General features: G+C 41.6%; 1 long non-coding RNA gene across 3 annotated transcripts in view; it reads left to right on the forward strand.

Moving 5' to 3' along the window:
- LOC137864597 (uncharacterized) overlaps positions 1-13,184 on the forward strand; it is a 169,012-nt gene that overhangs the window by 123,114 nt on the left and 32,714 nt on the right. The window contains exon 1 of one of the 3 annotated variants that reach the window (XR_011101563.1): positions 4,428-4,559. The exons of the other annotated variants lie outside the window; for them this stretch is intronic. This is a non-coding gene — a long non-coding RNA (uncharacterized lncRNA). Of the gene's footprint in view, positions 1-4,427; positions 4,560-13,184 lie in introns of those variants that run through there. 3 annotated transcript variants of the gene reach the window in all.

Raw genomic sequence — 13,184 nt, forward strand, 5'->3', positions numbered from 1 at the left:
ACAAAAAGGGGAGTGAATTTTCTTCAAATCCTTGGACAGAAGCTGTTCAGTTACCTTCCCAGGACTGAGTGCCCCTGTTTCATATTGTGAGTCTTATTTTATGCAGCTTAGTCTTGCAAGTGTTCAGGCGTTACTGCTGCCAGGTGTAATGGAAGACACCAGAACCCAGGTAGGAAAACCCAGCAATGTTAGGAACAAAGAACTGGCTTTAAAGAGAGAGTTGTTGCAGTAGTTTGCCTACAAACTTTCTGTATTCCCCACCACCAGCTGTCTCTCTGTGATGGGCCCTATTTTAATTCCAAATGATACCTTTCAGTTCAGCCAGCAGTTCCAAATTTGATGCAGGAATAAATGGAAGAAGCTTTCCAGCTCATGTGATAAATAATCCTAGATGATCATTATCCACGATCAAACCCTCCATACTCTCGCTTTTCCCCAGGAGAGTTGCTAAGAGAACAACAAGCAGATGTTAGTTATGTTGCTTAATGCAGTGCTGGAGTGATCCTCACGTCTTGCAGTCTGTTCCTCCACACAGGTAGCACGTGCAGGAGCCTGCCTCTTGCTGACTTCTTTGGGTGCTTCGGGAGAAGACACATTTTACCTGGGATAGTTGTAGCATTTTGCATTTCTGTAATGTTGAAAAGTGGAGCTTGTCCAAGGCTTCCCAATGGGAGGTGCAGAGTGGAATTGCATCGAGCAGCACTGCTGGGTGGGCATCGGGCACGGCTGCTGTGGAGAGCAAAATCAGAGCTGGGGGAGGAGGGAGAGGCATGAGGGTGGCTGTGCTGCTCTTAGGATGGGAGGGATTGAGGAAGCTACTGCTGGTTTGGGGACAGGTCACCGTGCAGCCTTTCTCCAGCTTTAGCTGCTGCTCCATTCGGCCTCCTCTTTGCCTCAGCAGTGGCCCCAGCCTGGGGTCTGGGGGCAAAGAAGAGTGAGCAGGAGCCTCCTGCCTGCCTCCCTTTCTCTCTCCCGTTGTTTCTGTCATTCCATCCTTCCCTCAGGATAACCGCTCAGAAGCACCCAAAGGACTTGGGAGCCCAGCTGTGACTTGCAGACTGAGCTGGGTACTGAGCTCCTGCCTGATCTCCTAAATCATGCCAAAAATGCCACAGGGGCGTACAGGGACCTGGCCTGGCAATGGCAATTGGTAATGCAGTGGCATTTCAAGTCCTGCTTCAGCAAGAAGTGTTTGAGGATTTAATCAGGTATCTGTACAATTACACATACATTTAAGTGTTCTGCTGTAGCAGAGTGTGCATTTGCTATACTTTTGAAAATAAGTTGATTAAATTTCAATAATTTTATCGCTGTCTGTTCAGGACAGCTTGAGGTGTTTCAAAACAGCCTTAAGGACATGGCTCTGAAGTTTGCTGTCTGCATCTGCGATGTTTGAGAAAGCCACTGAAATCATAAAGAGAAAATTAATCCATTAGTTTTCTAAAGAGATGGTAACTTGTTGGCAGAAGGTGGTGCTGTTACCTGATATTGGAGCAGATAACTAACTCCATGTCAGTGAACTTGTGCAAAACAAAACCCATGAGTAGAAAAGAGATTTCCGCCCACCTCCAGTCAGTGGTGTGGTACATAAATAGTTATAGGTGAGGTTTCCCAGTCTCTGAGATACAACAAAGTCTTCTTGCTTAGAAGTGAGCCAACAGAAAGTAGGATATCAGGTGAGCATTGCTCTTTAGAGAAATAATTGCAGCTCTGTCCTGCTTTTCAAATGGAGTGGCTGATTTCAGCAAGAAGTTTAAGGTCACAAGGACTGGATTTAACAAAAGCAAGAAGCAAAAAATGAGTGATATAAAGGACAGCTGAAAGTTTCAAAATACCTTTCATGAACAGCATGCTGTCACACTCAGGAGAGAAGATCTGGAAAAGGAAAAGTTATGGGTAGGAAAAAGTTCTTTTCATTTCTGTCTTGTGCATGGATTAAGACAGTCAGCACGCTCAAGTTTACAGGTGACACGTGGCAGGGGGTTGGGTGTACGGAGCAACCAGCATGTGTTACACATGCAGCATTTCTGGGCTCTTCATCCAACAGCTTTTTGAAAAGACAGGATTAAATGGAGCTGATGACACAATAGATAACAAGGCTCATTTCTAAGCCTTCAGAGTATATACGTATATTTTCAAGATTTACGTTACAAAAGCTAGAAACTTTTTTTATTATTATTTAATGAAATATTAATTTTTGTTGCCTATTTCTGTGCCTGTAGGAAACGCCAAATATTGTTGTGTTTATGACTTACAGCATTGGAGCAACACACAGGTGTGAATAGAAATTGTTACTACATTGTTTCTTATCATTCCTGCTAACTGAGAAATTAGAAATTGTGACAATTGAATGCTTTACCTAGTTCTGGATTAGAACTTGGGCTATTTGCAATACTCTGATATTTTTGTGCTTGTACCCCCTCCCTACAGTTCCTGATTTAGAAAATATTTGAACTTAGGAAAGCCTGCAAGAAAGGCTGTTCCTGAGATACCTCACTGGTATGTGGCAGCAGAAATACCAACCTGAGTTCCAGAGGGTTTTGATAAATTTTCATGTTGAAGAGATACAGAATATCTGGATATACATCAAACTTCTTGAATGTTCTCCTGAAATTAGACCAAATTTCAAAGCTTTTAAAAATCTCATGGCCTATTGCTAATTTCTTAGTAATTTAACCTCATTTTAAACACAAGTTTCTCTAAAAGAGAAAAATAGTCCATATGTGCTAGGAGAGAAAATGGAACAGTGAAAAAGAAAGCGCGCATCAGGAAACAGATCTTTCAGGATTTGTGCTCTCTGCTAATGTGAATCAGTGAAGAAAGGGTTAGATTAGGAAGGATTAGAAATACTTGGGTGTGCTTGTATATAGGAGGTTGTGATGGTGTAGGTGTCCAGAGCTGGGCAGCAGCGCTGAGAGACTGCATGGACTCAAAATCTCAGAGATTAATTTGTACAGCTGGTTTTTTGGGCCCATATTTTCAAAATTCGGGACGCTCAGCTGTGATCCTCATGTTAGAACAGCTCCATGGCTGTACAAATAGCCAGTACGTATCTGCATTTAGATGGGTGTGTGTGTGTGTGCCCAGCTTTGAATATCCAGATTTTAGAGACAAGGCACCGTGCCATACCTTCAGAGGAGAGAGACAAAACTGGTCAGATGCCATTTAAGATACAATTCAGTCTGAGAGCTGAGGGCTCTTGCAGGATTTTCAGACCTTGTGCACGAGGCTTTTTTTTTTTTTCCCCAATTGGATTTCACGATTGAAACTTGGTGTAAGAATTGTGAGACTAGGGAGCAAATAGCTTTTTATGGAGATTTGAATTACATTTTACACTTGAAAAAATCGGCCTAAGCAGTGAGTGAAATGGCCAGGCATTTTGTCCCCGCGCCAGTCCTCTGCTGCTCTCTCCCTGGGCAGGGCAAGTAACACGAGGCATCCCACGGGGCGTTGCTGCAGCAGAGCAGGGCACAGGTGGCTGAAAGGAAAGAAAGCATCAAGAAGTGATGCTTCCTCCTCCTCTGAAGCCCTTCTTAGAACCCATTAGCAAAGTCTGTGGGGATGTTAGCTCTCATTTATCTTCAGTCAAATGATACAGCAAAGAGATGGGGGCTTGCTTGCACCTCTCAGTCCAGTAATACTTCATTTGCTTCAGCCAAAGTCTCCTCTGCTTTCAAATACCGTTGCCACTTTAGTGGAATATTTAAAGTCTGTGTCCATTGATTCTTACTTTTCATATGATTATCATGACATGGAGCACAGCTGTCTCTGCGAAAAGCCAGCAGGTTTCCATAGCTGATGTTGGCTTTGGAAAAACAAGTGGAGAAGGACTGTGGGCAGCCCTCAATGCAGCTGCAGTGCCCAGGGCGTACAATGGAATAAATCTCACTCTTTTCACTGTGGTTTCCTTTGATGCCTGCTGAGAGATGCATCTTCACTTGATTCCATTTTCAGTGACACCCACCTACTGCAGAGATTAGCAAAATTAACTGCCAGTCTGTTTATGAACCGCAGAGTTCACAAGGTTGAAACTTAGTTCCCGTTGTCCTGATGCATTTTGGTGCACCTCCTGATGAAGGGCTGACAGTTATATTCCCTCAGAGCATCACTACAATTCAGGGCCACAAGTGAACCCCTGTAAGCACAGGGCTCCAAAAACTGAATTCTCATTTGTCAGTGGGGGAAAAAAATCAGCCTGAGGGTGGCACAATTTAGCCCTGTAACTAACTTCTGCTCAGGTGAGTTATCTTGGTCAGCTGTGATCATCTTTTTTTTTTTTTTTTTTTTTTTTTTTTCATTTTCATTTTTGTGCGTGTGAATTGCTGAAAAGCAAACCTTTCCCACAACTAATTGTGTTTGCTAATTACCTGTGAAAAAGCAATTATCTCCAGGTGATGCAATTCTTTGGGAAGGCTTTTATAATTGGCAAAGAAGGGAAAGAATCTTTTCTGTGGATGCTGTTTTCAGAAAAATCTTCTCAAATATTGTATCTGATGTATCACATTAGACACATCAGATTGGGTTGCATCAGCAATGTTGCATTACATCACATCACCGAGGTAATGTGCTGTGACAGACTTGCAATGCAATGTGTCAGCTGGAAAATGGGGAAAGATGTGATTTCCCGAACAAAATGCTCCTTAAGCTCTGTGGCATGTTCCCCTCCTCCAAGCAAAGAAGTGGCTGATTACGTGTTGGGATATTTTTTAAAAGACTGTCGAAGGATTCGAAGCTTTTTGATGGTGGTATTGTTTCCTGGCTCTCAATGGTAATTAACTGATGTGGAAAGAAAGTTTTTGCTATTTACACTTCCATTACCAGATTATAATTTATTTGTTTCCCCAAACAGTCAGTAAACCGAGCAAGCAGTTCCTAGGAGGAGGAAAGTTTCTGCATTTGTATAGCTCTGCCCAGTGCCTCACCTTGTGCAATATGCTTCCTGTGGGGAAGGCAGGGGAGGAGTTATGGACAAGCAAGGTTCAGGATCACAGTGGTAAGGCTGCAGATACAGAAAAAAAACATGGTAGGAATGCATGTACACATCAGTCAGAGCTATTGGTAGTGGGTGACTTTGTGGCACAGCACCAATTTGTGGTGCCCCTCTCCCCAGGGATAGCATTGGGGTGCCTTACTCTGCCCCCTTACCTTCTGTGCAGGGCCGGTTGCAGGCAGATACTGCTGTCGTGCCTGTTGGGAGGTCACCATGCAGCGGTGTGTAGGAAGACAGAATTTGCATCAGCCAAGGTACTTCTTGAATCCCCACAAAAGGAGAAAAAGGCTAGCTCAGGAAAGAGGACAGTGCAACATTTACAGTGGTTACCACAACTGCTATGTGCCCAGCCAAGCTCTCCAAATGTAATTGCTGTCATCTTAATGCTCTTTGTTATTTACACTGATTTGGTTTATGGCAGTTAGGCATTTTTGGCAGAAAGCTTGGTTGTGGTCCTTGTTGGGATACTGAACAGAGCAGAGAAGGAGGGAATAGATGCACTTCGTATATGCACTAATGCTTCAGCTGTAGTACTGGAGGTAGGGCACGTGGAGATGAAAGAGCAGTGTGGATGAAGGAGGTAAACTTAAAGCTATTGAGGTCTTTAGGAAAGGGGAAGCTATGAAATCCATGTGAAAACAGAAATTCAAATATTTTGAGCACCTCTTCACACTGCATTGTCAGAAATAATGTATCAGATTGCTTCCTTTCCTAGATTATTTTTTTTTTTAAATCGTCCTCTTCTTTATGAGCTACTCAATGTTGCCTGATATTAAGCTTCCTTTCAGGCAAGCATTATGCTTCAGTAAAACATCAAAACCAATATACAGAGAGTTCCTGAAGAGGGAAGTGCTATGCAATAATGGTGAACGTATCGTCATCAAGCTGTGGAGGTTAACAACCCCAAATTGCTTTGATATTTGTACATACTCAAATACAAAGAATTGGTATGTTTGCTCTCATTTTAGTGAGCTCTTGTGATTCATTACATTTGGTACTTCAGGGTTCAGAATAGTCACTTGTTTCTTGCAAACCAATACCTTTAACTGTGTTACTATTTGGTTGCTCATTATTGTCCCATTTCTTTCTTTTTTTCTATTGCTGTGCAAATATGCTTTCACTTTCCAGTAACTTAATGCTGCTTTGTTTAGCATTCGTTGATGGAAGGATCAGGGTTCTGGTGTAATCAGAAAGAAACTGGCTAAGTCTATAATAGCATCACTGTTTAAACAATGCCTTGGATCACTAAGATAAAATAAAAATAACGTTTATGTACCTATGTACCTATGGATGCCTTTATGTACCTATGGATGTCTAGCAGTCATATTTGCTCAGGTGAACCGTACTCGAAGGTGCAGCGTTGGTGCTTCTGCCACTTGTTTCCATCAAAATATTTATCTCCCATAGCATGTATAAATCATTCGGATCAATAAAAAACAGTCTTATCTTTAAGCCAAATATTAACCTTGCTTTCTGTTTACAAGCTGGTATTATCTGACACTAACCCTCTTTCTGCATTCAGAACTCCTGTTCTAAGCCTTTTCTTTAAACCTATTATTAAGCCTGCCTTTTATGTCTAAACCCAGTGCAGTAGCACAATTTAACTGCTTTACTTAACGTACAAGGGTATAAGTGATCTCTATGATACCACTGACGTTAAGAAGGTGAATGAGGTTAAACTGATTCCTGTTACAGGCTGATCTTTATGCAGTCTGGTTGGTGGAACCAGTAGCAGACGTGTTGCAGAATTAATTTTAAGGGAGTTATAACAGCCATTGCTATGTAATGGCAACATCAGGTGAGAATGGAAGTGTCCACCTAAGTCATTAATCTCCCTCAAGCCAAGATATTAATTGTGCTTCATTTTGTATTTTGAAAGAACTCTTTAATCATGCAGCCAACACCTCCTTTTGTGCTTTTCATTTCCTTCTGATTATAAAATCTGCTTTTTTTTGTAGCATGACTAGGAAGTGGAGAAGTTCAAGCAACTCTGTGCACAATGAACAAGAGGTACTTTTCCTACTGCAGCAGGAGGGGAGCATCTCAGCTCTTTAGTTCCAGGTTCTGAGCCTTTCTTTGGTGATGAATTCATAGAGAAACGGTGCATTCAGAGGTTTTGTCAGATCTAGCCAGACTTGTCTCATGATGAGACCGAGAAAGGTCATGCAGTGTCTTGGGAGTAGAAGTAGGGAACAAGCTGGTAGTGCCTGTTGGTAAAAGGCTGATGTGGTGACTGTTCTGTTCTGGTTAGATTTTTAAAGGCTGAGATCAGCAGGTATGCCAAAATAGAGCTGTGAGTTTCAAAAAGCTTGAAAATAAAGCTGAATTCCAGAGCTTTGGGGCAGATAATGTATCTGAGTGAGACTTAGCAATGCCAAGGACATGGCAGAAAAACCTCTTCCATCTACCCACTCCATTTCAGGAAGACAGTATTCTTTTACAACTGTATGCAATAGGCATGCAGGAAAGCAGTGAAAGGCTCCAGCACACAGAACAGCGGCTGAAGAAGCTGCAAGAAATCGTGTTTTAGAGAAGCAAGACTGAGACCAGCAAAGAGGCATCCCTAGGTGGGGAAAGGAAGATGAACAGATTAAAGAAAAATAAAAGTTTCTACCAGGGCTGGAGATACTAATGTGAAGTACTCAGCACAGCAGTGCCTCACGAGCACCTTCTTTAGCTCCCTCCTTCAGTAGGTTGCTAGAGATTTGCATTGCTAATTTGCTTGCTGGAAACTTCTCCCAGACTTCCAGGGAAAAGAGGCAGATGTATCCTTTCAGGGCAAGGCAATAAAGTGGTGTAATTTTACACCCATGCCCTAAACTATGGATATACTGGAGGTGAAGCCTTGGGGTTCCTGGTAGAAAACACCTAACCTTAACGTTCATCAGAGAGAGCTAGCTTCTAACCATTGTATCCTTGGGAAGTAGCACATCAGTAGGAGGGCAAAATAACAATTGCTCTAGGCTTGGAGAAGCTTTTGCATTACTGCTACCCCAATTATTTCCTTTTTTACACATGTTCAGCAATCTCTTGCCTCTGTAATTACAGCACTGAACACTGCAGCTATTAGATACAGTCACTAGACTTTTAACAAGCCATCATTACTTGCACTTGGAATCTTACAATTTAACAACAGTGTCTTTGAAAGCAGTGTAACTTATTTCTCCTTTACAATAAATGCACAGACCTGTGTGTGGACGTACACACTTAAAAGCTGGTTTCAGCCATGAGTTTTACTCAGGAATGGTGAAGAAGCCAAGAGCAGAGCTGCAGAATGTGATGCATACTGTGACTGAGAGTTATGTGTAACACTTCTGTTGGGCAAATCTTTCCTTTCCTTGAGAAACGGTGGCTAAGAATTCTTCCCCAGCAAAACCAAGGAATAATATCAGAAGGATAACTGCCAAATTAGAAAGTACCTGACAGCCCTTGAGGTCTTCTGTTGAAGTCAGAAGAACTGTGTGTCATCTGTCCTTGAACACCCAGAGAAGCTGGGGAGGCAGGTAGAGATCATCTCCCTTTCCCCAGCTTCCCTGCTGCTTGGCAATTTCTTTCCTGTACTCTGTGCTCTTGTAATGGTGCTGAATACTAAAAAGAGGTAATTTTGTGTGTGCTCAGGCAAGCAGGAGCGTGGTGGGCCAGGTTACCTGATTAGCTGGTGGATTTTGTATGCTAACCCCAGGTGGCCGGACAGAGCAGGCATTTAAAAACTCATCCATCTCTTGTCTTAGTGTCTTTGAATTTGCATAATTAAAAGTGAATTACTTGCTGTATTTTAATATATGCAGTGAAAATGCATAAAAAGCTGAAGAATTACAGCAATCCGGTAATTCACGTCATGTCCCATTCAGAATTACAGCTTTCCAGTGCCAGCTCAAACACCGAGGATTCCCTGCCACCTTAAAGCTATAATTGCTGAATTAATAACAGCGGGTTTTGGAGAGTGACTGCACAGACTCTCTGACCCAGGTAATAGAAACACTCATGTTAAAGTGAAGTTGATATGTTTGACTTAATCTATTTTGTATCAGGCTCAAGTAGTGAAGATCATTGCTTTCCCATGCCGCAAGAGGTGATGAGAGCTGCAGCAAGGTGGTACCCTTCAGATTTATTTAAAGCTACCTGTGTTTGTTAGCCAATGGAAACTAGAAATTAAATTTTCAGGGATCAGCCAGACTACATTTCCTTCTACCAGGGGATTTTTACCCCAAATGCATTAGTCTGATCCACACTTCTGGGAGGCGGAATTCTCCATCCAGCTGCAAAGGAGTAGAGAACAGGATGTAGAGGGAGATGGTGAAAGGCTTCTGCTAGCATTGCATTACTCCAGAATGTTATTAATAACAACTGAAAAAACAAACCCTCTCCCTCACCTTCCAACTCAGGAACAAATTCTACAGATGCAGCTGTTGTTTCTAAACAGGATGACAGGTAGTTGACCAAAATGGCTTGATCTGAATGAAAAGTTACTCCCCTCTCCTGTGGCCCCCCCCCCCCCCTTTTTTTTCCTTAAAGCTTTCCTTATTCCTTAGGTATTAGAGGGAGCTGGTATTCAATTTACCATGACTTCCTCAGGTTGGGACCTTGATGGGACCTGTGGTACTCTTCATTTATTTCAGTAGGATTTGTGATTCTTGGTCACCTCTATAGGTTGGCTCAAGTCATTAGAGATCAGTTGCCCATGTCGAAGGATCTGATTGTACCGAGGAACTGATTTAGTGAACAACTATTCACGTGGCAAAGCTCAGCTGCAGCAAAAGCCAAGAGGTGTGACCGGTCAGATGTTGGACTTCACAGCTCAGGGCAATGTCCTGTGCTAGGGATCTATGCAATGGCCTCACTGAGGGTACATACACCTTGTGGATAAAAAGAATTGGCAGTTTGCAGGGCTGGCAATCTGTTTCCTTTCTTAAGAACTACCATCATTAATTAAAATCTCTTTTTCTGTCTAATTATTTCAGCTCTAATTCTCTCGCAGGTTCATAAATAGTAACATCCCGTTGTCCTGAAAAAAAGTTTTTTTTTTTTCTCCTTTCTCTTTGCTGTTGCCCTCATTCTCTGCCCTCTCATGGCTTAAGGTAATTAAACTTCCAAAGCCTGGTCACCTCTCTGAAATATTTAAACATGATCAAAGAGATTTTTGTGTTTCTTTTGCCTGCAAAGCTCCACGGGAGTTCTGAATGCAAAGGCTGTTATTTTCCCCTTCTGCAAATAACTGCAGAAGAGGGGCTGGGCCCACTAAGGGAGCAGGTTTTTTTTTCCAGACCCCGTGCTACCGAGTTCCAGTTTCAAGAACAAACATTTCAGGCCTTGTGACTTGTGGGCATTGTGAACAAAAGGTATTTAACCTTGTCTTTGTAATCACCTCCTTGCCATTTAACTCTAAGGTCCCAACATTTACCGTTGGATGTTGATAATCTTTGCGCTGAACTGGTGCATCCAGCAGATGATTTTTGCAGAATGTTCCCATGGAGGATGCTCAGTAAATTTGCTGCGTGCATGAATGCAAACATGCAGAGTAGCTTGGGCTAACTAACAGTAATAGAGAGGAGAAAAATCTTTCCAAAGACAGATCTGTAGAGCACCATTACCCAAAAGAGCTGAATAAAGAACCTGGGTATTTTGAGAACAAATAGGGATAAAACTCTGGTATTAAGGCAGAAGGAGATCCATCTTTTCATAAATTGAGGTTGAAGTTGTGGGGAATCTTCCTGGGCTGACAGCAAGATAATGATTTTCTTCAGTTCCCTACGAAATCTGCCTTTCCTGTGCAGATATTTAGCTTGTTGGCTGATGTTTTCTTGAAATTTCCTTTATTAAGTGCCAATTTTTGGTACCAGAAAATATCAAACACAGCTAAAGGTCAGAGTAAATCATGAATGAAATTACACAAACCAATGTACAGTAGAGGATAGAGGCGGATGTCAGATGCCAGCTTACATAAGCGCTCTCAGAGCAGAGGCCAGCCGTACCCGCTAGCAGCAGGCCCCGTGCTTGCGCTGTGAGGCCTTTCTCCCAGCTGCGCTGACAAGAAGCTTCGAGGAAGGCTGAGATTCTCATTAATTTCACCATTAAAGCAGCAAATGGTGTCTGAATCATTGCAAGGATTCAGAGAACATGACTGAGTGCATCTATTTCAAGAAAACATCCAACTTCTTCCAGAAACATAGAGGTGCCAGAGGTACCAGGTGTCTATGGAGGTCTCTCTTGAACAGCTGCTTGCCTGCCACAAGGGAAGAAGTGTTTTATTTTTTTTTTTAATATTTTTTTTTATTTTTCTTACCTTTTCTCACTTAGCTTAACTAATTAGGGACAACAAAATCAAGGCATATTGCCTGCTGTGAGCAGAGAAGAGAAGAGCCATCTGTGGGGCAGTTCTCAGGCTAGGAGGATCTGTCAGCTCTGCCCTGATGCAGCACCACACTAGATTCTTGCCTTGATCCAGAGTTAAAAGTTTTTCTGGTTTCCAAACACAGTCAGTAGACTTTCAGCCAAAGTTTGCTGTTTATGGCATTTTTGTGAGCAAGATTTCCAATGACACCACATTGGCTGTTAGGCTCTGAGACAGCGATGGCTAACAAACCAACTGAATTCTGTTTAGAAGCAAATTAGCTTTGTAAGCCAGAAAGACAAATACAGGATTTCCAGTGTGTCTTGTGTGATTATTTTTATTTATTATTTTTATTTATTTATTTATTGGTGTGTGTGATGTAAATGCAGAGTTTGTCTAGTTACTGGGGGTACCTATTTCATAAAATTTATGGGGATGTTAATACTATACACAGATATATGCGTATCCAGAGAGGCTTTGTGATCATATAAAACTTAAGAAAGAGTAAGAGGATTTTTTTTTCCTGGATATTTGCAGTGCTGTTTGTATCAGAAAGCAGTGGCACAACTGGAAAAGAAGGAAAAATGCATGTCCCCAGATCACAAGCAGAAAAGTAGATGCTTTGAAATACTTTGATGGTAACAAGAATGTTGTCTCCTCTCCAATGTAATTTTTTTTTAAAGCTCAGTAGGCAGCAAAATGAAATGTTTTACGGTTTTATCAAGTGCAGCAAAGTCACTGCTATTATACTTGCAATTTCATGACCTGGTAAACAGATACCTTTGTGCATAAGGGTCTAAGTGTCAGTGGTGTAGAAAACTGATGATTACGCTGCTTTGCGAAATAGGAGCTCCTTCATGAGAAATGTATGGTACCTGAAGCAGCATCACTTGATATTTGCCCTTGTAGACCATGACCCTGTGGCCAATGTTTATGGTGAGATGAAGAACGAAGAAAACTGCTGGGACAGTAAAACTGGTGATATATTTATATATTTCAGCTTGGGCTATATGGAATATATATTGGCTCTTCAAGTACAGTGTTTTTCCCTGAGTTTTTATGGTGGATATATTAAGCCACCTGCAGGTCCTCTGGGTCTGGATAACTGAGTTTATAAAACAGAGAGATATGAAAGAAATCTTGGTGGTAGGAGGAGAGCACCCCTGGCTGAGGGTTTTCACAGAAATCTTTTGGATTTCACCAGTGAATGGTTGCTTTATGCTGTTCTTGCTGTGTCTTATCTAATTTGTTATTGACGCTATTGCATTTGCTTTCAAACAGTCATTAGAACATTTAATTTGCAGCAGCTGTAATTTATATTTGTAATTTTGTCTAAGGTCAATAAAGGAAACTGAAGAGATTTATAGTCCTAGTTTCAACTAAGATAAATAGAAACAAGCTCTGTTTCCCTGAAAAGCTTTATTTAAACAGCATTTTAAAAGAACAAAATTAATTAGAGGGGATATTTGCATGCAAGTATGGGTAAACAATCCCTAGTGTCTGGAAGAAATATTAGGAAGTGTGAACATGGTCAGCGTGTTCTTCTCTGAAATACAAATAAGCTCCTGGGAACCCTTACCTTCAAGGAGGATCCAGTGGGACTCCAGTAACTATTTCAAAAGGTTTCCTAAGAGCAGCAGTTGATAAACATCCTTGAGGTATGTTGTATTAATACTCTACAAAAACATTGTCGTTGCATGTTTTACATACTGTCAGGATCAGTCTAAGGGTGGAAAGCAAAACCCTGAAAGCAAGGCTTTTTTGTTTGGTTGTTTGTTTCACAACATTCCTCAAGCATGGGTTGCAGAAATGTGTTAATAATTTTCAAGAAGTCTCTGTCATTTATGAAATATTTATGTTTGA

The sequence above is a fragment of the Anas acuta genome, chromosome 15, assembly GCF_963932015.1.
Source record: "Anas acuta chromosome 15, bAnaAcu1.1, whole genome shotgun sequence".
Classification (NCBI taxonomy): domain Eukaryota; kingdom Metazoa; phylum Chordata; class Aves; order Anseriformes; family Anatidae; genus Anas; species Anas acuta.